At 46.1% G+C, this 23,345-nt stretch overlaps 1 protein-coding gene across 7 annotated transcripts in view; it reads left to right on the top strand.

The window, feature by feature from the left end:
• The first annotated feature begins 16,265 nt into the window (after positions 1-16,265).
• Positions 16,266-23,345, top strand: part of Cgn (cingulin) — a 27,657-nt gene continuing 20,577 nt past the window's right edge. For 2 of the 7 annotated variants that reach the window (XM_030252817.1, XM_006502061.2), the window contains exon 1: positions 16,266-16,363. The gene's annotated coding sequence lies outside the window, so the exon portion shown is untranslated. Of the gene's footprint in view, positions 16,364-17,481; positions 17,616-20,272; positions 20,335-23,345 lie in introns of those variants that run through there. The other 5 variants (XR_375578.1, XM_006502064.1, NM_001293727.2 and 2 more) reach the window with 3 other exon arrangements.

Genomic DNA, 23,345 nt, shown 5'->3' with positions numbered 1-23,345 from the left:
AGCTGTACCATTTGTCAAACATACTTTAATAAGCTATTTTCCAAAAAGAAAAAAAATTCCCAGTAAAAATTTTAAATCACACAACTTAGATATTTAATTTATATATGCTTATTTGTATATAAAATTCATCTAATTCATGTTTGTACTCAAATAAATTTGTTTTGAAATAAGATTTTTTTTATCCCCGTTCTGGTGCAAAGGAAGAAAGCCAGGGCCTCTCCCACGATACACAGTGCTCTACCTCTAAACTACATCATAGCTCTAAAATCAAGAGATTATTTTCAGGGAAAACAAAGGAAAGCCCAGAGAGACAAGACATAAAGCACGCCATTGTGGAATTTCTAGACATTCTAGGATAAGAACCTCTCCCTTTTCTGAGAACCAAAGGAGAAAAGTATTTTGTTAGTGGGGTTGAGAACTTTTGCAAACTTTTTGTTATTTTTATTTAACTGGTCTTTGTCTTGAATCTGCAGAAAACCCTCCTGGTTACAGCCCAAGGAAGGGATGACTTTCTCCTGGGAAAGCCGGAAACTCTGCATCCCTTTCTGCTGTCCCAGGACTCCATTGCTCTAGGTGTGCTATAGGATGTGAAAGACCAGGGTGGCCCACCCACTTTCTAGAAGAATCCAGGCCCCAGTTCCCAGTTTCTCTGCATCTAGAATGTAGCAAGCAATCAGAACTCCACAGAGGAAAGCTTCACAGGACTTTCTGAAGAGTGTTGGAAATCTTCTCCCCAAATTTAATCACCAGTGGCCAAGCTTTAACAACTCCTGGTTGGGTCTCCATCATTGCAGTCTTTGGGGTTTGATAACAGACCACAAACACAAACACTTCTGGGTTCTGTTTCAAATCCTAGAGACAAGTTGGTTGAGGTGGTGGTTCTTCTTCTTCTTCTTCTTCTTCTTCTTCTTCTTCTTCTTCTTCTTCTTCTTCTTCTTCTTCTTCTTCTTCCTTCTTCTTCTTCTTCTTCTTCTTCTTCTTCTTCTTCTTCTTCTTCTTCTTCCTTCTTCCTCTTCCTCTTCCTCTTCTTCCTTTTCTTCTCCTCCTCCTTTCTTTTCTCCTTCTCCTAGATTTATTGTGTATGTGATATGTCTGTACATCACATACAATGAAGTGCCCAAAGAAGCCAGAGGCCAGAAGAGCACATCAGATCCTTTGGAACTGGAGTTACAGATGATGGTGTATTGCAGTTGTGGTAAAAACTGTACTCAGGTCCTCTGCAAGAGAAGTCAGTGTTCCAGACTGAGCAGTGGGAGTGCACACCTTTAATCCCAGCACTTGGGAGGCAGAGGCAGGCGGATTTGAGTTCGACGTCAGCCTGGTCTACAGAGTGAGTTCCAGGACAGCCAGGGCTATACCCTGTCTCAAAAAAACAAAACAAAAAGGAGGAGGAGGGGGGGGGAGAAGAAGAAGAAGAAGAAGAAGAAGAAGAAGAAGAAGAAGAAGAAGAAGAAGAAGAAGAAGAAGAAGAAGAAGAAGAAGCAGCAGCAGCTAGTGTTCCTAACGGTTGAGCCATTTCTCCACTCCAGCCTGGCTGCTCTTGCACACCCCAAAACAAAAAGCTCTCCTATTAAAGGGGCAGGGGGTTAGGTCATGCACTTGTGTATTTATTTGTGGGAGGAGATATGCCACCACATACATGTGAAGGGCAGAGGACAAGCTGTAGGTGTTGGTTCTCTCCTTCCACTGTGTGGGTCCTAGGGATCAAACTCAGGCCGTCCAACTGAGGTCATCAGGTTTGGCAGCTGAGCGCCTTAACTTTTTGCATTGTTGCTTACTTTGGTTTTTGAAGTAGGGTCTCATGCTGTAGGTCAGCCTAATCTCACACTTGTACCAATCCTCCTGCCTCAGTCTCCTGAAAGCTGGGATTAGGCATGCCCTACTGCTTCTCGGTTTTGACTTGAAATTCAAAGTCTTGAGAGTTTCAGCTGCCTGAGGAGGTGGGTAATAAGTCAATATTTACTTTGTACACTGGAGTGGTGAGCTTTATGTAGCTCATTCATGATTGTGGAGGATAAACTGAGCTCTAGGAAAAACTAACTTCTTCAATCAACAGGCCTAAACGACAAGAGGCACGGGCCAAAGGTGCCTGTCATTATCTTCCCGTCTTTCAGGCTTTGTCTCAAAGCCACCTCCACAGAGGAACACCCTACCCAACCCCCACCTCTACATCTGGTCCTCCTGATCTTACTCTTTAAAGATACTTTTATTGCTGTTATCAGCCTCTGAATATATTTATTAATCTACCTGTGGTTTTTGTTTTGCTTTTTATAATACAGTCTCCATGTGACATCCCCGCCCCTCTCCGAGTTTGAGGTCAGTGAGGGCTAAATAGTGAGACCTCTCTCTCTCTCTCTCTCTCTCACACACACACACACACACCATATCACAGAGTGGGGAGGGGAGAAGAGCAAGAGGAAGAAGAACAAGAAGAGAAAGAAAGAAAAAGAAGAGGCAGAGGCAGGAGGAGGAGGAGGAGGAGGAAGAGGAGAAGAAGAACAAAGTTGTTCTTGAAAGGAGCTAGCATTGAACTTGTCATGATTGTCCTGCCTGAGCCTCTTGTGATGTGATTACAGGTTGCACCACCACACAACCAGGAACTGAGGTCTTACCTTCTGTATCACAACAATAATGTAAAATGGTGTCCTCCAAAAGCTGTCACCACCTAAACCCAGGAGGCTCTTCATTTGTTATCTTACAAGAAAAAAGGTATTGTCAAGGTGTGACTAAGTTAAGGATTTTGAACTTAGGTTTGGTAGCCCATGCCTGTAATCCCAGCACTTGAGAGGCTCAGGCAGGAGGATTGCCACAAGTTCAAAGCTAGCCTGGGAAATGCGGTGGGTTCATGGCAACCCCAGGCTACATTTGAAACTCTATCTAGAAAAGAGAGAGAGAGAGACAGACAGAGAGAGAGAGAGAGAGAGAGAGAGAGAGAGAGAGAGAGAGAGAGAGAGAGATTTTTTGTGAAAGAGATCTTGAGATAGGAGATTATTCTGGAAGGAGAAAGGAACTTCATACTCAGAGAAGGCTCAGTCAAATTTAAGGATGCTTCTGAATATATCAGCCTATTAAATTTAGCAGAGTTTATTTGAGCAAAGACCAATTTGTGAATGAGGAAGCACTCAGGACTAGAAGACATCCAGGCTTTTATAGGCTGCACACAGAAGCAAACTAGAAAAATGGCTTGATTGGCCAGAGGCAGGTGCCTGCCTTATTTGGGTATGGTGTGACAAGTTGGTAGCCTGTGATTAACTGAGACTCAGCTCCCGCGTGGTCCTGAATTAGGATTCAGTTTGCTTACATGCTAACTTAGGTTACAGTTTGTTACTACATAGGAACTCGAAATATGGAGACTGCCTGAGGCTAATGACCTCTCCTTAATTTAACAATGCTACCTTGCTGGCTTTAAAGATGTTTAAGAGGGCCAGGAGCCAAGGAATGTGGAGAGACAAAGAGGCCAGTCCTCCCCCGAACCTTCAGACTACACAGAGCCCTGCTGAAAGTGGGAAGCTAGGATTTTTGGCCAGAAATGTGATATAATAAATTTGTGGGTTTTTAAAGCAATTAAAATTGTGGTGATTTGTTGTAGTACCCGAAGGAATTTTATGCACACGCAGTCCCTAGCAAGCAGCGGGTACCTCATAAATGGGTGTTTCTTCACTAACTTCATTGTATCTTGAACCTCAGTCAATATTTTAAAGATTTTTCATTTAACTTCTGGATTTGATTTTTGGAAACAGTGTTGGTTCTCTGTGTAGCCTGTCCTGTCCTGGAACTCACTCTGTAGACCAGGCTGACCTCAAACTCAGAAACTTGCTTACCTCTGCCTCCCAAGTGCTGGGATTAAAGACGTGTGCCACCACTGCCCAGCTTAGTCAGTGCTTTTTAACCACTGAACCATCTCTCTAGCCCTCCCAACAATAAGGACTGGTAAAAAGCTGATTCACAATCCTTTCACTCTACCTGGTTCCTTTATTACGTCTGTCTTCTTTTAGCCCTTATCTACATACATGTCTTTTCCCCTAGTGCTAGGGACTAGATTCAGGACCTTGCACATGTGAACAGAGCCCTACCACTAAACTATACCCCACCCCTAAACTATGTGTACACATACATACATACATACTCATAATTGCATTGTGCGTACACACACATACATAGTTGTGGCTTTAGTCTGGTGTGATGGCAGACACCTTTAATCCCAGCAAAGGCAGGGAGATTTCTGAGTTCAAGCCAAGTCCGGTCTACAAAGTAAGTTCCAGGACAGCCGGGGCTACACAAAGAAACCCTGTTCCAAAGCAGAACAAAACCAAAACCAAATATATATGATGGCATTTTGTTGTTTTCTCTCTCTCTTTGAAATTTCATTATTTTTTTCACTGAGACTCTGGAACATAGCAAGAGGTTTGCTAGGGGTCATGGGATGTTAGCTAAGAGCAAGAGCAGCTGGACGAGGCGGAGAATCATTTTGAAGATCTGACCAAGTCTCAGTCAACCCCATGGAAACCGGGCAAAGTCGCCAGAGTAGTCTCACGGTCTTCAGGAGTGACCAGGCCTGGGTGTGCACACCATGTCTATTAGTTTCTGGGGTGTGGGTGGGAAGAATGCAGTCTTGACTTGAACATGATAGTAAATTTGGACAGAGTTGCTTTGGAAGAAGCGAGATAAGGACATTCCAGGCAAAGAGTACTGACCTCCTTGGTGTGTGTGGGGTGGTGTGTGTGGGTGGTGTGGGGAGAAGGACGGCTTCACAGTCCTCCTGCCTCAAACACTGATGCTGGAATTACAAGTGTGCTTCACCACACCCAACCCCAAAATACCTCCCCCCACCTTAGTTTTTCAAAACAGAGGTTCTCTGTGTAGCCCTGGCTGTCTTGGAACTCTCTCTATAGAGCAGGCTGGCCTCGAACTCATGGAGATCTGCCTGCCTCCGCCTCCCGAGTGTTGGGCTTAAAGGTGTACACCACCAGCTCCTGGCACATCTCTTTCTCTTATTATATGTATTTTTACATTTATTTAATGTGTGTGTGTGTGTGTAAATTCAAGAATGCACATGCCATGCCGGGTGTGGTGGCGCACTCCTTTAATCCCAGCACTTGGGAGGCAAAGGCAGGTGGATTTCTGAGTTTGAGGCCAGCCTGGTCTACAGAGTGAGTTCCAGGGCAGCCAGGGCCACGGAGAAACCCTGTCTCGAAAAACCAAAAAAAAAAAAAAAAAAAAGAAAAAGAAAAAAAAGAAAAGAATGCACATGCTGTGTATGTGTGTGGAGGAGGTCAGAGGACAGCTTGCAGGAGTGTATTCTTTCCTTCTACCAGGATTGATTTCAAGGTGTCAAGTTTTACTTGCTGAGACATCTTTCTGGCCCCAAAGTTATGTTTTGTCTTGTCTTGTCTTGTCTTGTCTTTTCTTTTCTTTTCTTTTTCTTTTTCTTTTTTTTTTTTTAGATTTATTTATGTTTTTATATGTAAATACACTGTAACTGTCTTTAGACACCCCAGAAGAGGGCATCAGACCTCATTAAGGATGGTTGTGAGCCACCATGTGGTTGCTGGAATTTAAACTCAGGACCTTTGGAAGAGCAGTCAGTGCTCTTAACCACTGAGTCATCTCTTCACTCCCCCCCCCCCCCCAGTTATGTTCTTTCTTAATGGCAATCCAATCCAGCCATAACTATGGCTACTTCAGTCCACCCTTTGTGTCATGGGGGTTCAGTTCTCTACACGTATTTGATAAGGGTTTCTTGGCTTTCACTTCTTGTGAGAAAACATAAATGAGAGATGAAGAAAGTTAGTAGATTGTTGGGTACTCTTTTCTATTCTTCTTTTTTGGTTTTTCGAGACAGGGTTTCTCTGTGTAGCCCTGGCTGTCCTGGAACTCACTCTGTAGACCAGGGTGGCCTCGAACTCAGAAATCCGCCTGCCTCTACCTCCCGAGTGCTGGGATTAAAGGCGTGCGCCACAACGCCCAGCTCTCTATTCTTCTTTTTTGGAGGGTGATGGGAAGTTGGGGAGCAATGACTGGGTCTCATAGTCTGGCCTCAAACTTTTAACAATCCTCCTGCCTCAGTCTCCTAAATGCTGGGTTTACAGGCATATGCCACCATGCCCAGCTTCCTCATTAACTTCTCTAAAGTGTCCTTAATCCAGGTCTTGCCTCCACAGTGTATCAGATGCCAGGGTCAAAACTAACTCCTGAGGGTCTAAGATGCCCTTTGCAGCATGGATGTGCTGCTTAGGTTGACATTCCTGGTCATACGTGGGCATAAGAGTACTAAGAGATGCTTCATTGTGTTGCTACACGTTCCTTTCTCTATGTAATAGCAACCTTGCTTTTTTTCCCCTCTCTTTTTCTTTTCTTTTCTCTTCTTTTCTGATAAGAGGCTTTTTACCCTCAACAACAAGGTTGTTTTTCTTCTTGCCTGGTAACCTCTATCTACACAGAGTTCAAACCGTCCAAGTGGCAGCCATAGAATGTCTTTCAACGAGTGCCACTTGCTAGAAAGAATTTGAGCTTTTAGGGACTGTGATTTCTAACCCTGCAGAACCAGGAAGCACAAAGTCCTCTAGGAAGTCAGAGGACAGTTTCATGAAGGGCTCTCTCCTTCTCCCTTTGTGTGGGTTCTAGGAAGTGAACTGAGTCTGCCAAGCTTGGGAGGCAAATTACCCACAGAGCCGTTTCACAGGTCCCAGAGTGTCAGTCTTTTAAGTGACTAGGTCCATGGATCAGAGCAGTGTTTCTGGTGAGGAAAGGGGCTGCCTTCAGAACCTAAAGGGCTCTACCAGGCACTGTGAATCTTTTTTTTTTCTAACAGGGGAATGGAGGTGCAGCAGCTTGTGTTTGTTTGTTTGTTGTTTGTTTGTTTGAGTCAGCGTCTCCCTATGTAGCTGTGGAAGACCTGGAAATTGCACAGATCCTCCTGCCTCTTTCTCTGGGGTTACAGGCATGTACCACAACACGTGGCAGCAATGGCACCGTTTACATGGAAACAGACGTCCCATAAGTACTGGATTCTTAAAAAAATGTGACAGATGTTGCAGGCCCCGCTTACTTCCGTATCCAGGAGGTCATATATTTTACAACACCAGCTACTTTTGCTCACCCTAACTCATTAGAATGATGCCATTCACGAGATGTCCTAGCAGGTTGTTCTAAGTAGGGTAGCCTCTCTGGCAGCTAGGGTGCTGTTTGTTACCATGCCCAGGGAGGTTCTAGGTATCAGTGATGGTTCAGATGTCCAACAACCCTCCAAATGCCTGTGTCTCCTCTCCTGAGTATTTTAAAGAGGAAACATGACAAGCTCCATTTTGGAAGGATGGAGATCAAATCAGGGATGCATTGCTCATACATTAGGGCGTTGCCAGTCTTCACGAACAGTCCACCAGTCAGTGAGTTTGAGTTCTGAAAAATGACCCAGGTCAGGAAGCTAACCCAGGGAGTATGAGTTAAAAAAAATAAGCAAACAAAAATTCAGGATCTCTCCTCAGCTTTCTGCCCACCCATCTTTGTTTGCTTTGCTTTTTAATGTGTGTGCTTGGGGGTGGGGGTGCACAAGCAAGTGTATGGAGGTCAGAGGTCACCTTCCTCAATTGTTCTTCACCTTATATTTGAGACACCATCTGTCACTGAATCTAGGGCTTACCAATTAATTGAGGCTGACTGACCAGCAAGCCTCAGGGATGGTCCTTGTCCCAGCTCCCCCACTGCTGGGGTAATAGGTATCTGCTGCTTTGCCTGAGTTTTTGGAAGGCAGCTGGGTTCATCTCTATACCACCAATCCACCACTGCACCCAGTCTTGTTTTTCTTTTCTCTGGGAGCCAAGGGTTCAAACTAAGGCCCCCAAGTTTGTGTGGCAAGCACTTTACGTTTTCAGCAATATCCTTGTTTAGCTCCTCATCTGTTTTGCTGTAAGAGACGGTTCTATTAACCATTTATTCCCATTCATAGTGTCAGACTCCTCTGACTGCTGTTCTAGTCTTACTAATCACTACAGTAATTGTGACTCCCACCGCCTGGGTTCTGGTAATTAAAAGCTGCTGCAAGCAGCTCCTATCTCACCAGACCATCTCTGCTGCTACAAAAGGGCCAGGCTAGAGACTGTGCGGCCTCCTCTTTGCTCTAGCTTGCAGATAGAGGCTACCGTAAGCTCCTTCTCTTCCCAGCGCATTCCTGGACTGTTCAGGTATTTGACTTTCTCTCAGCATGGGAGGTCACTTCCTCTGTTTGCAGGACTCCCTGGGGTTCCTTACCAGTGTTAATTCTACTCCAAGAGAGTGATGCCATCCACACCAGACTTGGTGGTACAAGTCTGTCCGTCCTAGCACCTGAGAAGTAGAGGCAGGAGTACTGGGATTTCAAGACCATCTTCAGCTACTTAGTGAGTTTGAGACCAGTCTGGGCTACACGAAACCCAGTCATAAAACAAAAACAAACAAACAACAACAACAACAACAAAACAATAAACAGGGGGCTGGAGAGATGGTTCAGAGGTTAAGAGCACTGACTGCCCTTCCAAAGGTCCTGAGTTCAATTCCCAGTAACCACATGGTGGCTCACAACGACCTGTAATGGGATCCGATGCCCTCTTCTGGTGTGTCTAAAGAAATTGACAGTGTACTCATATACATAAAATAAATAAATATAAATATTTTAAAAACCCAAACAAAAAGCAAACAATAGGCCCAACAACAAGAGAAGAGTGATCTATGCTGATATCAGTTCTCCCTAGGCACTTGTACATTTCATTCTCTAAATTAAGCACATCACAATCTATTCCCAAGGATTCTGGAGGGATGGTTTGGCAGTTAAGAACCATCTTATTTCAGCACCTACATGGTACAGCACAACCACCTGTAACAGCATCTGCTGTCTCTTTTGGTACACAGACATAGATGCAGGTACAGCCGCACATATGCATACAAACACACACACACACACACACACACACACACACACACACACACACACACACAGACACACACACACACACACACACACACACACACACACACACACACATCAACTCAGGGCCTTAGTGAGTTAAAAAGAAACACACACGCACAAACTACACAAGGGTAGGATGCTCCTAACTATGGTGAAGGAGGTTTATTGTAGCTATGAGGCAGAGACATCTCAAAGGTTAGGAATGAACTGGGCCATGAAGGGGGTGGGGAGAAAGCAAGAGAGAAAGAGAAGAGAAGAGAGGAGAGGAGAGGAGGGGAGGGGAGGGGAAGAGAGGAAAGGTAAGAAGAGAAGAGAGAAGACAACTAAAAGAGGAGCTGGAGACCAAGTGTCCGAGAGATCTCACAAACAAAATGGCTGAAATTATATAGAAATCAGAGAGGCCAAGGAGAGGGTTTAGGGTAGGGGGCAGGGTATGCCAGCCAGGGGAGATGCTGGAAGAGCCTGGTGGTCAGTGTTCCCTTTCATATGTTAAATAGGCACTTGAGTTAGCCATTTGTCTGGAGGCCTAACAGTGTCGAGCCTGCTTTCATAGCATTCTGGAGGCCTAGTCCTGCTCCCATCAGAGTCCACAGCTACCTCTCAATTCTAATCACTCAAATACTTTGAGGCCTAGTCCCTTTCTCCCCTTACAAGGCCCATTATAGCCCCACTAGACTGTGCTGCAACTGAGTCTTAATTAGAATTCTGGCGGGCCAGCGAGATTCTGAGTAGGAAGAGGCCTCTGCAATGTCTCCTTCCCGTGGAGGGAGAGCTAGCTCTTAACAGACCAGAGTAGGCCCTCTTACGACTCAGAGAAGTGTAGGCAACCAAAACCTTTTCAGTGCCTTCCTAGATCTTCATCCCGTGCTTAGGGACTCCTGGCTTTCCCACCAGGACCCTGAGCCTGACTGTAGATGGGCCTCTGGGAACCCTGGAGTTGGGTTTTTGGTCTTCAGATATTTTGTAGTCACCCACTGCTGTAGATAAGGGCCTCTTTGTAAGCCATCAAAGAGGCCCTCTGACCCTTACAGTTAATTTTCAATGTTTGTTAGCTGCTCTCAGCTTTCTGTTATCTTCAGGCTGGGCTCAAAGCAACTTAATAACAGTCAAGCCAACCAATTCCACGCTCTCTGTGTTCACTGCTATCTCTCTGCCTGAAATTGTTGCAGGATAGGGTTCTCCCACTTGACCTTCAGGGACAAGATTAACACACGGGCCAACCTCCACCCAGAATATATCTGTACCTTACCCTATCCAGAAGGTTTTTTTGGTTTTTTTTTTTTTTTTTTTTTGTTACTTAGAATCTCACTTATGTTGCCTAGCCTGACCTTGAACTCTTGGGCTTAAGATGTCCTCCTGCCTTAGCCTCCTGAGTAGTTCCACAGTAAGTGTATACCAGGAGGGGTTCTTTTCTCTCTTCTTCTCTTCTCTTCTCTTCTCTTCTCTTCTCTTCTCTTCTCTTCTCTTCTCTTCTCTTCTCTTCTCTTCTCTTCTCTTCTCTTCTCTTCTCTCCTCTCCTCTCCTCTCCTCTCCTCTCCTCTCCTCTCCTCTCCTCTCCTCTCCTCTCCTCTCCTCTCCTCTCCTCTCCTTTTTTTTTTTTTGAGACAAGGTCTCTCTACATAGCCCTGGCTTATTTTTTTACTTATTTATTTTTTAAAGACCACTCTTGAACAACAGAATCCATTCAAGTGGTTTTTGGGAAGCAGGTGTTAAGACAAAGCTGTTTTGGGCAGCAATGTCTGTGTAGGACAGGAAGGACACAGGGACAGATAGAGTGAGTCTTTGGTGCAGACCCAATACCTTTCACTGAAATGAACATGAGAAACAAAATTAGGCAAGCTGGGCCTGAGGCCAAAGTGCAGATCCTACCAATGGGAAACTCTAAAGCCAAGAGAGCCCCTAAGGGGAGTCCAGCAGTGGGCAGGAACTGCCAGCCCCTTCCTCCCACCTTAGAAGCTGTGCTTATTGACTAGAGGCCTCTGGGAAAAGTGCTGTCTTAGCTCTGACACTGGAGCTGGTCCCAAAGCCAGTGAGACTGGAATGAAAGATGAGATTGTCCTTTAAAGGAGCCAAAGCTGCTCTGCCAGGTGTCTCATCCTTGAATCCAGTGCCCCCAATCTTTTCACGTGTGTTGTCTGTGTATGTGCCCACATGTGTGCCCATGGCTGTGGTTCTTCAAGAGGTTTCCAAGTCATTCATTGCTCCCAAATACCTAGAATACCAAGTAGGCTACTCTAGCTGGCCAGTGAGCTCCAGTAATCGCTCTGTCTCTGGGATTACAAGTACACACACACACTGCACCCAGCTTTGAAATTGGGCTCCGAGGAATTGAACTTAGGGCCTCACACTTGTAGAGTAGGTGCTTTCCTGACTGAGCTATCATCCCGTCCCAGTCTCTGTTATTTCTGCCTGTCAACTTGCCTCTGCAGTACAAAATGTAAACTTCGAAAAAAAAAATTCAGATGCAGAATTGAAGCAAATCAATCAATCAGTACAATTCTGCCAAAACTCTGCCACAATAGACAGGGAAGACTGGAGGGATCCTGAGGAGCTGGGGGTGTGTATGCAGATCTCAGGTGCCAAGCTTGTCTCCTTCACTGACAGAAGGGAAGAGATGCGGGGTGGAATCAGCTGTTGTTTGGGTGTGTGGGGAAAAGCTGGCTCTCTACTCAGAATGTTGTTTTAACAACTCTGAAAAAAAATTACATGGAAAGAGCCTATTCCTTTTAATTCCACCAGAATTAGGCATAGATGGCTTTCTTGTCATGCCCTTTCCTTTCAAAGGACACCCTTACTTTCAGTTTACACTGGAAACTTTGAAGATACTAGATTTAGTTGCCCAGGCTATGAGAGATAACCTGGTGAGTGCTGGAGGACAAAGGCGACAGAGGATGGGGGTGGGAGTGGGGGTAGCTTCCTGATGGGTCTTTCTTTCCCTTGACAGGAATGATGCTGGTTAGAGTGGCTTGGAATTCTTTGTCCTGAAGAGTTATCTGCTAGCTGAAGGACAAGCTGGGAAAGAACATGACACACCTGCCCTTAAGAGTTCATAACAATGATATGATTATGAATTTGGCATGCTTGGCAAACTGTCATACCAACACTCAGGATATGGAGACAGGGGGATGGCCAGGACACCAAAAATAAATGAAGGAATAAAAATATGAATATAAAATCTGGATTTATTATTATTAATTTTTGGGGGGATAGGGTCTCACAGTGGAGCCCTGGTTTTCCTGGAACACAGAGATGCCTCTTCCTCCTGAGTGCTGGGACAAGGGAAGAGTGTGACACCACAGCCAACTTGGGCTCATCTTCTTAATTCTCCGAGGAAGCTGAAGATGGAAGACTGTAAAGAACTGAGATGACTTGGATGGAACTATAGCTCTTCCAGAGGTGGTTAGGACATGGTGTCTTGACTGCAGAATCGGTGCTATGTCTGGAAGTCACTGGTCTCCATGGCTCTGCTTCCCAGGCTGAGCTGAGAAGACCTGAGAAATGAGTGAGGAGAAGTAAATACCTTGTGGAGACCCTTGGAAGTCCCCAAAGTTGGAAGGGCATACGAAGTATTGCTGTAACCCGTTCTTCCTTTCCCCTTCCCTCTCTTCTTTCCTTTCCTTCCTGACTCCTCTATATCCCTCCCGCCTTTATTTTTCCAGACAGGGTCTGTCTTACTTACTTTTCTATTGCTATGAGATACCATGACCAAGACAACTTACAGGAAAAAGAGATTATTTGGGCCTTATAGTTTTAGAGGGATAGAGTCTGAGATCATTATGGTGAGGAGCATGGCAGCGGGTGGGCATCATGCCGGAGCCAGGAGCTCACATCTTGATACACAGCATGAGGCAAAGACAGATATACTGGAAGTGGCCAGAGTCTTTGGAAACTGTGACACACTTTCTCCATCAAGGCCACACCTCCTAATCCTTGCCAAACAGTTTCACTAGCTGTGGACCAAGTATTCAAACATATGAGCCTATAGGGGCACTTCTCATTCAAGCTACACATTTCTACTCTGGAGCCCAGGTTAGCCCAGAACTCACTATGTAATCTAGGCTGGCATTGACTTTGTGGCAGTTTTCTTGCCTCAGTCTTCTGCATGGTAAGATTATGTGCCTGGCTTATCTGGGACCATATTTAAAAATTATCTTTCCTAGTCATACCAAGAATAGAAATTCAACTCAACCAGGAAAAGCCAATGTGTTAGCATAAACTATTATTGTTAAAGACTATGAATTTAGCTAGGCATGATGGTGTACATCATTAATCTAACTACCTAGGAGAAAGAGGCAGGGTTGTCATGAATTCAAGGCCTGCCTGAGCTACATAGTGAGTCTGAGGTTTGCCTTGGCCACATAATGAGACTCTTGTTTCTAAAAATTAAATAAATAATAACCATAATAAATTATGTAAGTAAAACTCAAGAGCTAAACAACAAGAGACATCCTGACAAAGCTTCTAGGTGGTAGTCTCCTGTCCCGAGAAGCCAGCCTGCCTCCATCTTGGACTTGAAAACCATCTTATTATAAAAGCAAACTAGATTTGTTCCTGCTTATGATTAAACCTGTGTTTCTCAAGGGTTGGGTTATGTCCCACCTGTAGCTTTAACTACAAATGGTTCTGTACTGCCTGTTTCAGGAATGGCAGTCATGTCTTTGTTCCAAAAAGTTGTTTATAACCATCTTGCAACCCTATCTTTGTTTCATAATGTTGTATGACGATGTTGTTATGATTACCTGTTGTTATGACTACCTGATTATGCCCACCTTGCAACCATGTCTTTGTTTCAGGAGGGACTAACTTGTTATGCATATTTTCTGCTCCTATAACTCCGCCTATTTTGCTCACCAAACCCCCATTTAGAACTCCCCTGGCCCTGATCTATAAAAGCCTTTTCTTGTCTCCCTCACATCCAGTGCTGACCTCTCAAACCCTGCCTTAGGGGAGTCAGTCCATGTCTATGAATAAAAAAGCTTGCTTTAGCTGGGCAGTGGTGGAGCATGCCTTTAATCCCAGCACGTGGGAGGCAGAGGCAGGTGGATTTCTGAGTTCCAGGCCAGCTTGGTCTACAGAGTGAGTTCCAGGACAGCCAGGGCTATACAGAGAAACCTTGTCTCTAAAATCAACAAAACAAACCAAAACAACAAAACTTGCTTTAATTAATTTATCCAAGGTGGTTTCAGACAGTGGTCTTCCTCTCTCCATCTCTGGGATTAAGAGTCCCCTTTGTTCTGCACTGCCCTAGTGTGCAAGGCTGGCCTCCTCCATCAAGCCTTACCATTGCATCTATCACACAGGCCGAGCTTGGCCTTCTGCCAGGCCTCAGCTGGCTTGCTCCAAAGCCTTCTGTAGTGGGGTGTCTTGGTGTGCTCTTGCAACCTCATGCTCTGAGGCTCAGGTTGAAGGATGGAGAGGGCCAGCCTGGGTGTCATGGTTTGAATATGCTTGGCCCAGGGAGTGGCACTATTAAGAGTTGTGTCACGGTGGGTGTGGGCTTTAAAGCCCTCATCCTAGCTGCCTGGAAGTCAGTCTTCCAATAGCAGCCTTCAGATGAAGATGAACTCTCAGCTCCTCCTGTACTATGCTTGCCTGGATGCTGCCATGTTCTCACCTTGATGATAATGGACTGAACCTCTGAACCTGTAAGCTAGCCCTAATTAAATGTTGTCCTTATAAGACTTGCCTTGGTCACGGAATCTGTTCATAGCAGTAAAACCCTAACTAAGACACTGGACTACATATAAACTGTACAGTTTATGTTGATGTTTAACACCCCTTATCTTCCCACTACTTCCTCATTCCTTTGTTCACACTATAGGCTCCCTCTTCTGGCCATTGTACATTCTCTTATTCCCATTCATCTTTCTCCAGCTTTTTTTTTTCCCCTAGGCAGGTGCTCCTCTGTGACACCTTTTCTCCAACTGGTTGACCCTAGGCCCTTAGACATGACAGGCAATACTTTTCTACTGAGCCAAATCCTCAGCACAGGCTAGGCTAGCACTCTTCTGAACCACAGACCATTAACATTACCTGTTTTCCTTTCTTCCTTCCTTTCTTCCTCTTTCTTTCTTTCTTCCTTTCTTTCTTTCTTTCTTTCTTTCTTTCTTTCTTTCTTTCTTTCTTTCTTTCTTTCTTTCTTTCTTTCTTTCTTTCCTTTTCTTTTTATCTGCACAGTTAGAGAAACCTCTCTATGGGCTGGAGAGATGGCTCAGTGGTTAAGAGCAGTGACTGCTCTTCCAGAGGTCCTGAGTTCAATTCCCAGCAACCACATGGTGGCTTACAACAGTCTGAAATGGGATCTGATGCCCTCTTCTGGTGTGTCAGTTACACTGTACTCATATTAATAAAATAAATAAATCTTTTAAAACCAACCAACCAAAACCAGAAATCTCTCTAGTATGACCTGTAGAAAAGACCCCTATGGGTATATAACCTAACCTGTTTTCTAAAAGTTCACATCAGGTTATACCTTTTGGTTGAAAAGAAATCTTCTACTAAGCAAATCATTTGTGACTTTCCACTGGCCTCTATCATACCCCTCCTCACCCCCAGCTACAGATCATTTCAACAGCTCCACGTTTTTTGAGATTATTTTCAGCCTCGAAGAGAATCAATCACATTTCTCTGTGGCAGGTCCAGCAATCAGGTGTCTAAAGTTATCTGACTCAATTTCTTCAACACCCTCTTCTTTCACAACTACTCTTTCAGAAAAGGGGTGGGGTGGGGGGTTGGGTCTTTTAGTGTCTCTCCATGACACCTTCCCCCATGGTGTAGCTCTGGTTGGCTTGGAATTTGATTTGAAGACCAGGCTAGCCCCAAACTCTCTGCTAGATCAAAGGTGTGCACCAGGATAGATTTTCTTTTGAAATCTGGGGGGGGGGGAGGGGAAGCTTCCCCCCTCTTCTTCATCTGAGCTTAAAGCTCTCTGAGTTCATCCCCCAAGGAAGAAAAGTTGATGGTGGATGACTCAGGCTCCCATTTCTCCCCACCCGTGCTTTAATGTTGGATAACTACTCTATTTCTATCTTCTATAAATACACTAAATACAGTCTAAGGGGTACCCAGGAGAATTCAATTACCTTCACTTTACTAGTATTGGGGCCAATTCATCAGTCTGTCCGTTTGATTGTTTAGTTGTTTATTTTTAAGATCTCTTTTCCAGACCACTCTTTGGTGTAAAAGTAACCTGACCCAGAAGGGACACCACCTCTGCAATAGGTCGCCCAAACCGCACATATTTCCTCTCTCTCTCTCTCTCTCTCTCTCTCTCTCTCTCTCTCTCTCTCTCTCTCTCTCTCGCTCTCTCTCCCCCTCTCTCTCCCTCTCTCTCCCTCCCTCCTTGTTCCTCCTTAAGGGCTGTATCCCTCATAGAAGGCTTCTCATGGAATGCGGAGACCTAGCAACCCAGCTACAGAACAGGTAGGTGGACTTTCCCCTCCAGGGTCCACGCCCAGCATCTGAAGGCTGGGGGAGGGGAAGGGAATGATCTCCAGCTAACGCCACAGAAATGCTGGCTGTAGGGAAGATTCCTCTTCAAATCTAAATATATTACAATAAATATTTACTGAACAAATAAAGGAGAGAACTATTCAGAGGCCAGCAAGGTAAGCTAAGCCAATCTTCTTTTAACATACCTCAGCGATTGACACTAGGAGCCAGCTTTAATGTTACCTGCCTCAGTCTGCACGCAAAGCACCCCAGAGTCTTTTCGGTGTAGTGGGACCAAAAGCCCTACTTGACAGGCTTTCAGAAAAGATGGATTTACAATCTGTAGTTGAGCTCCTTTCTGCTTATAAAGCTTATTCTGATGCGTGTAAATTTACAGCACTCGGTTCCCAAGTCATTCATTCTACACATTTTATTAAGAGCCAACTATGTGCTGACCTCTGTTATAGGCGTTTGAGATGAAGCGTACAAAACAAAAGAAAATGAAGATCTCGGCTCTGGCCGAGATTTTCATAGGGAGATAAAATGAAAATGATTTTTAGGGTGATGTAAATTGGGTGATTACATCTTCCAAAGAAAAAGGGTGCAAAATGATTATGGAGGCCAGGAGCCCGAGGATGAGAATCCACGACTGAGATTTTGGTTCGGATTGCCGATAAGGCAGGCGAGCAGAGATGCAGAACGCGCTGACATCGGGAGACTACGAAGAAATTTTCTGCGGAAAGCGACAGAACTGTATTCTGGCTTATGCGGAGGCAGATGAAGGGCAGAAAGGGCTGTGAACCGAGATTTGCTTTGAGAAGAGCACGAGGAAGGCACTTCCCACAGAACCCAGGGGATGCTCTGGCGCTAAGCTACGCGGGTCCGCAGAGCCCCGACGCCCCCAAAATGGCCTCTTAGGTCCCCCGGTGCCCCGCCCTCGCCCCACCAGTCCACGTGACCCCACCGCCCCTCCCGTCCACCGGGCTGGGGACCCCGGTTCTGGGTTCCCGCGGTGTCTGCTCCGCCCCTTGCGGGAAACTGACCAATAGAAGAAGGGGTGAGGCGGGGCGGGAGGTGACGGCCAATGGGGCGGAGCTCCTGGGGAGTAACAGGTTGGTGGGCGGGGGAAAGGAGGGAGCTCAGAGCTCGGAGGGGCTGGGCTGCAGCAGCGCGTGTAGCTCGGCTGGTCGGAGCGCGATCCCCTGCGGGGTGTGTGAATCCGGGAGCACTGATCTGGACCGGGGTGAGTGAATCTGTCTGGAGCGAGGACACCTGCGATGCGAGTGGGTCCTCAGGAGTATGCTCGAGGGCCGGAGTAGAGGCATCAAATGCCCTCCTCCTGGGCACAGGTGCTGAGTTTAGCAGGAAGGGCGGTCAGAGTGCGGTGGCAGAGCTAAGAGCTAACCCCTACTCCACGGTGTCAGAAGCGAGTGGCTGGGAAGGTGCCAGGTGTGAGGCACCTGAGGGTTAGGTTATTCCCAGGGCATGCATGCATTTCAGCGCTACAATCTCTGGAGGTCAGGCGCCAGCCCTTGGGGCAGAATTTCTCTTGGAGACCAGCATGGGGGCGGGGGAGGGTTCATCCTATTGGAGCAAATGGAAGTGCCGCCAGAGGTTCAGAGACTGAAGTGGTGATATCCGCATGTGCTGGTTTTGGGGGTAACTACCCCCTCCCCGCCCCCGTCAGTCCTTACTGGTCTCTGACACTCTCCTTCTGGCTTTGGAAATGCTGAGGTGTGGGGTCATTCCCTGACCATTTGCCTACAGGTGAAAGCAGTTGCCAGTAAGACACTAAGGTCAGAATACGAGGGCACCCATCTCTTTCCTAGGTGTGAGATTATTTAAGGCTGTTTCTTTCTTTGCTTTCATGCCAGGGAAATTTTTTCCTTCTTCCTCTAGAAAGAACTGTGTGTATTCTACAAGAGAGGGGAATGGGAATGGAGAAGCATAAATCCCTCGACCCACATACTAGCTGAAAATGTTTGCTTTCTCGGGGATGTGAAACGAGGATTGATACTGGGTTTCATATGGCCCATGCTGGCCTTGAATTTGCCATAGCCCATGCTGGACTTGAACTTGCTGTACAGCTGAGGCTGACCTTGAACTGGTGGGCTGCCTTCCGCTCCCAGTGCCTGGATTACAGGTTCATATCACCACACCCACCTAGAAATAGTCTTCTTTCTTGAGGCTGATGTAAAAATTTTTCCTTCCAGCAAATACATATTTCCTTCTTTTTTTCTGTTACAAAGTAGTCTCTTTGTATATTTTTTAAAAAGATTTATTTATTTATTTATTTTATGTATATGAGTATACTGTAGCTGTACAGAAGGTTGTGAGCCACCATGTGGTTGCTGGGATTTGAACTCAGGACCTTTGGAAGAACAGTCTTAACCGCTGAGCCATCTCTCCAGCCCTATATTTCCTTCTTTTTCTCTAGTTCTAGATTGGGGGACACTGGTGAGATCTGGAAGTGCAGCTAATTTCCTTGACCCTTCCCAGAATCCTCTTGATTCCCTGAAATCCTAGTTGGCATCCTTGATTCACGATCTTTGATAGACTAGAGTACTTACTAGTGGTGCAGAAACATAGGCAGAACTCCCTAGGAGACCAAAAGACTAGGGGACTTACACCTCCACATTCCCAGGCCACAGACGAGGTATACGTTGGGCACCAGACAACTTCTGAGGTGAATTTCCTTGCCGTAGGCAGCGGTGAAGCAGAGTCAACCTTAGCTTGGCCCCTTTGATGCTCTGTCTGAAGACAGTTGCTGTAATTGGGAAATAATTAGCAACCGCTATGTTTGTAGACAAAGCTGCCTACGTGTTCCTTTCATCCTGGGTATTTGGGAGTATGGGTCTTGCTCTGGGGCCTGCCCATTCAGAGATTTGCCTGATTCTAAGAGGATTCTGGCTTCCTGTGGTTCTCAGGCTGGCTTGCCTGCCTTTACCCTTGTGGGAGAAGAGGGGGGTAGAGCTGCTTCTCTTTGTACCAGGGAGGGGAGAACCAAGGACCTGGGAGCTGACAGAGGTAAGTGGAAGACCAGGAATGCCACTTTGGGAACTTGAGAGGGAGTGGTGGAGGGAGACAAAGTTCCTGTCACACTCTGGCTTGTCACCAAGTTCTTTGTGCATCTGTAACTCCTGTCTCCTCCTCCCCACCTCCCGCCACCTCCTCCAGAGGAGCCTCGGCCTTGGCATATAGGCAGGACAGAGCTTCCACTCTTGGTCTTGTTCCTCTGCCTTTGGTGGGAACCTCTCTGGTCTGCTTTGCAAGGTTCCAACGTAGCCTTCCCGGCCCTCCCTTCTCTTTGCCTCTCAAACCAGTCCAGCGAGTTTGTAAGGGCCCAGTTCTTCATTGTGTTTTTTTACCCCCACTGGCCAAGCAGCTCTAGTTTGGCTCTCAGGTTTCTGCTTTTTCAGTGACTATGGTCTAGAGTCCACTTGGGGAGTTCTGTTTGGGCCTAAAGGAGCCTTCTTATCAAATGATAATGTCACTGAGCGTTCCGTTTTTATTTTGATCATTTATTTGCTTTCTTGTTACCACTGAGATTGCTGTTTTGTTTTGTTGTTGTTTGTTTTGCTTTTTTTTTTTTTTCAGTTTTTTTACTTTCTAAATGTTCCAGTTATTCAGTATCCAGCATATCTATTCAGTATCCAGCATACCGCCTGGCCCTGTGTCTATCAGCCCTTCCTCCATACACCTGAAACCGCCCCACCCCCAACCCCCACCTACTTCCTGCTAGAAGTCCAGGGACCCTGTCACTCCTAGTTGGAAGCCAGATGCGTATGGCTGGGCCAGAGGTGATGGAATTGGGGCAGGGCAGGCTAATGAGTAACTCAGGAAGAAGTGGCTGTCTGGTACAGGTGTAGTGTCCTTTCTCCCTGTGTTCAGGCAGAAATGGCAGAGGCAGACAGATGGCGCTGAATTAACGTCTGTCCTGGGCTTTTCCCAGAGTACAGTTGGTGAGAAATGCCCTGGGCATGTGCCAGGGAGGGAAAAGAGGGTCAGGCAGGCATCTGGTGAGAGCCCAAGCCCTGGACTTCACATTGTTGGTCTTGATCATTGTTTACCTGCCTAGAGCTTATGCAAGGCCTCAGAGCTGCCCTGTTCTCTTGGCCCCACCCCACTGTCCTCTGTAACTGAAGGCGGGTAGGTTTCGGGTTTTCCATGTTGAATCATTTAGAGCTCTATTTTCTGACCCACCCTAAAGATCTCTCAGTCCTGTCCCCTGACCCAAAGGTCGTGGAACGGATAGTGATTGAGGCTGGGGGAAGGGGGTCTTTGGAACCTAGGGGAATCATGGGTAGCACCCAGGCATTGTCTGGCCCTCTGGCCCAAAGGGTTGGGCACTTTGCTGTGCCTACACAGGAGCTCCATGACCTGATCTGGAAGATCTGCAGATATCCTGACAGGGCAGAACTTTATCATGAATAAATCATGTGATTCTTGAGAGCTGGCAGTTTAGGTACACCTGATTATAAGATCAGGACCGAATAGGGCAGAGAGTCCAGACCAGGAAGCTGTTACTAAGGCACAAAGAATGCTGTGAGTGAGGCGTCCGCGGGCATAACTTTCTGCTGCTGGGAGAGTCTGCCTTGGTTTGGGATACAGCCTTTAAAAAGTATTTATTTGTATACCCCATGCTCCAGGCAGAGGCCAGCTAGGAGGCTTGGTCTTTGTCCTGGAGGAGTTTATTGTCTGGTGGAGGAGACAGAAAACAGTCTATTAAGTAAATGTGTGGAGGTAAACTGAGGTAAACCTGCTGGGAGTATATGCAAATGATGGAAGCTTTGCAGGAAATGGTCTGCTTTTCCCAGAGAGACAAGCACCACGCTGCCTTCTTCTCTCTTTCTTTCGGCTATCTATTGAAGCTTGGGTGGGCTTTCCCATATACCCTGGGCATTTTATTTTCCTCCGAAGTCCTCCTCCCTTCTGCCATGTGGTTGGATGCTGACCTCCACTACTGAACCTGCACACTTAAAGGCAAGGCTTTCTCCTTTTTGCTTCTGGCAACTTCTTTCCATTTCCCGTCTGCTGGCAACTGCTGAGATTGACAGTTTGTCTGCCCTATTGTTTCCTCTCTCAAACTCTAATAAAATTGTATTTAAGCATCCTTCTGAGGCCCATTTATAAATTCTTGTATTAATGAGACTTAAGAACCCAAAGAGGGAACCTCAATTTTCTCAGCAACAATCCCTAGCTACTTAATAAGTTCAAGACCAGCCTGGGCTACATAGACCTTGTCGCAAAAAAAAAAAAAAAAAAGTTTACCTGTTATAAAATTGTTGCACATGAAGATGAAGAAGGCAAGCAGTCTGTTTATTAACACCCTGTTTATAGTTTATATTTTTATTTATGTGCTTTTTTTTTTTTTTTTTTTTTTTGGCCTGCTTGTCTGTATGAGAGTGTCAGATCCTCTGGACCTGGGTCCTCTGGAAGGGCATCTCCAGTCCCTATTACTTATTTTTATTGAGACAAAATCTCACTCTGCAACTGATCTTGAACTCATGGCAATCCTCCTGCATCAGCCTCACAAGTGCTGGGATTTTATGTACATGATTTCCCAAGTGAGAGCCTTTCTCTAGTGCAGCAGTTCTCAGCCTTTCTAATGCTGTGACCCCTTTAATACAGTTCCTCATGATGTGGTGACCCCCCATCATAAAATTATTTTCATTGCTATTTCATAACTGTAAGTTTGCTGCTGTTATGAATTGTAATGTAAATATCTGTGCTTTCTAATGGTCTTAGGTGACCCCTGTGAAAGGGTCATTCGATCCCTGGAGGGTTGAGGACTCAGAGTGGTTGAGAACCCCTGCTCTCAACCTCTCTGGAGGCTCTGCCTTCACAAACTTAAAAATTCTGTTAAAAGCTTGTGTGGGCTGTGTCCTGGAGGAGGTGCATTGCTTTCTCAGTCTCATGACCCCAAGTGTGAATCATTCTCACAAAAGGGGTTTTCCTTGCCCATCCCTTTCTCCAGTTGGGAAGGGATAGGGATGCTAAGAATGCCCTCAGTACCCGTCCCTCCCCCAAACCCTTTCTCCCCTGGACTCCGGCCCTCCTGCCCCTCCTGCCTCCAGCTGCCCCTCCTGCCCCGCCTGCCTCCAGCTGCCTGTTTCCTGGCTTCCTAGAGCTACTATCTCTGAGAGGGACCTTGCCAAGTTTCCTTGGCCAGAGCCTCTCAGGGAGGTTGAACTGGGTGCTATTGTTTTTCTGTAGTGCACACCTGAGGCTCCTCCTCCAGCTTGGTGCAGGGCTCCTGTGAAAACTAGCAGGAGGAGCAGGGAAGCTACATTTGTTGATGTTAATTTGCTTGAAACAAAACCTCCCTCCCAAGTTCCAGGAGTCAGAGCACACCTGGAACACATTCCATTTGCTGACTCTAAGTGTGAGCAATGTGGACCTGGGAGTTGGCCTGGAGATGGCCGTGGCTCTATCCTGCAGCCTGCCTGTTCAGGACTGACTTCTTGGACTGACTGGCTCACTTGAATCTGTATTGAAAGGGCTAGGGATGAAGCTCTGTTTGGTAGAGTGCTTGCCTAACATACATGAAACCCTGAGCTCCAGCCTGCATAAAACCAGGCCCAATGGCTACCTTTGTAAGACCAGTACTTAAGTGGAAATACAAGGATCAGAAGTCCAAGGTTATCTGTGTAAGGAGTGTGAGGCCAGCTTTGACCACATAAGACTTTGTTTTAAAAAAGAAAGAATGAAAATCATATTTAAGTCCTCCCTCCTCTCCGCCTCCTTCCTCTCTTGGTGCTAAGGATTGAATCCCAGATCTCACAAATGCTTTACCACTGAATCACAACCCAGCCCGAAGTCCTTTCTCAGATAGGTAGTACATTTATATGGTACCAAGTTCAAAAGGGACCGAAAGCAGTACAGCAGAGATCCCGGAGAGTAGAAATTAACTAACTTCACTGTCCAGCCTTCAGTACCCTTACCCTAGAGACATCACCGAGGCCAGCTGGAG

This window comes from Mus musculus, chromosome 3, assembly GCF_000001635.26.
Source record: "Mus musculus strain C57BL/6J chromosome 3, GRCm38.p6 C57BL/6J".
Taxonomy (NCBI): domain Eukaryota; kingdom Metazoa; phylum Chordata; class Mammalia; order Rodentia; family Muridae; genus Mus; species Mus musculus.
Note: the sequence above shows the minus strand (reverse complement) of the source record. Positions and strands in the feature narration are given on the sequence as shown.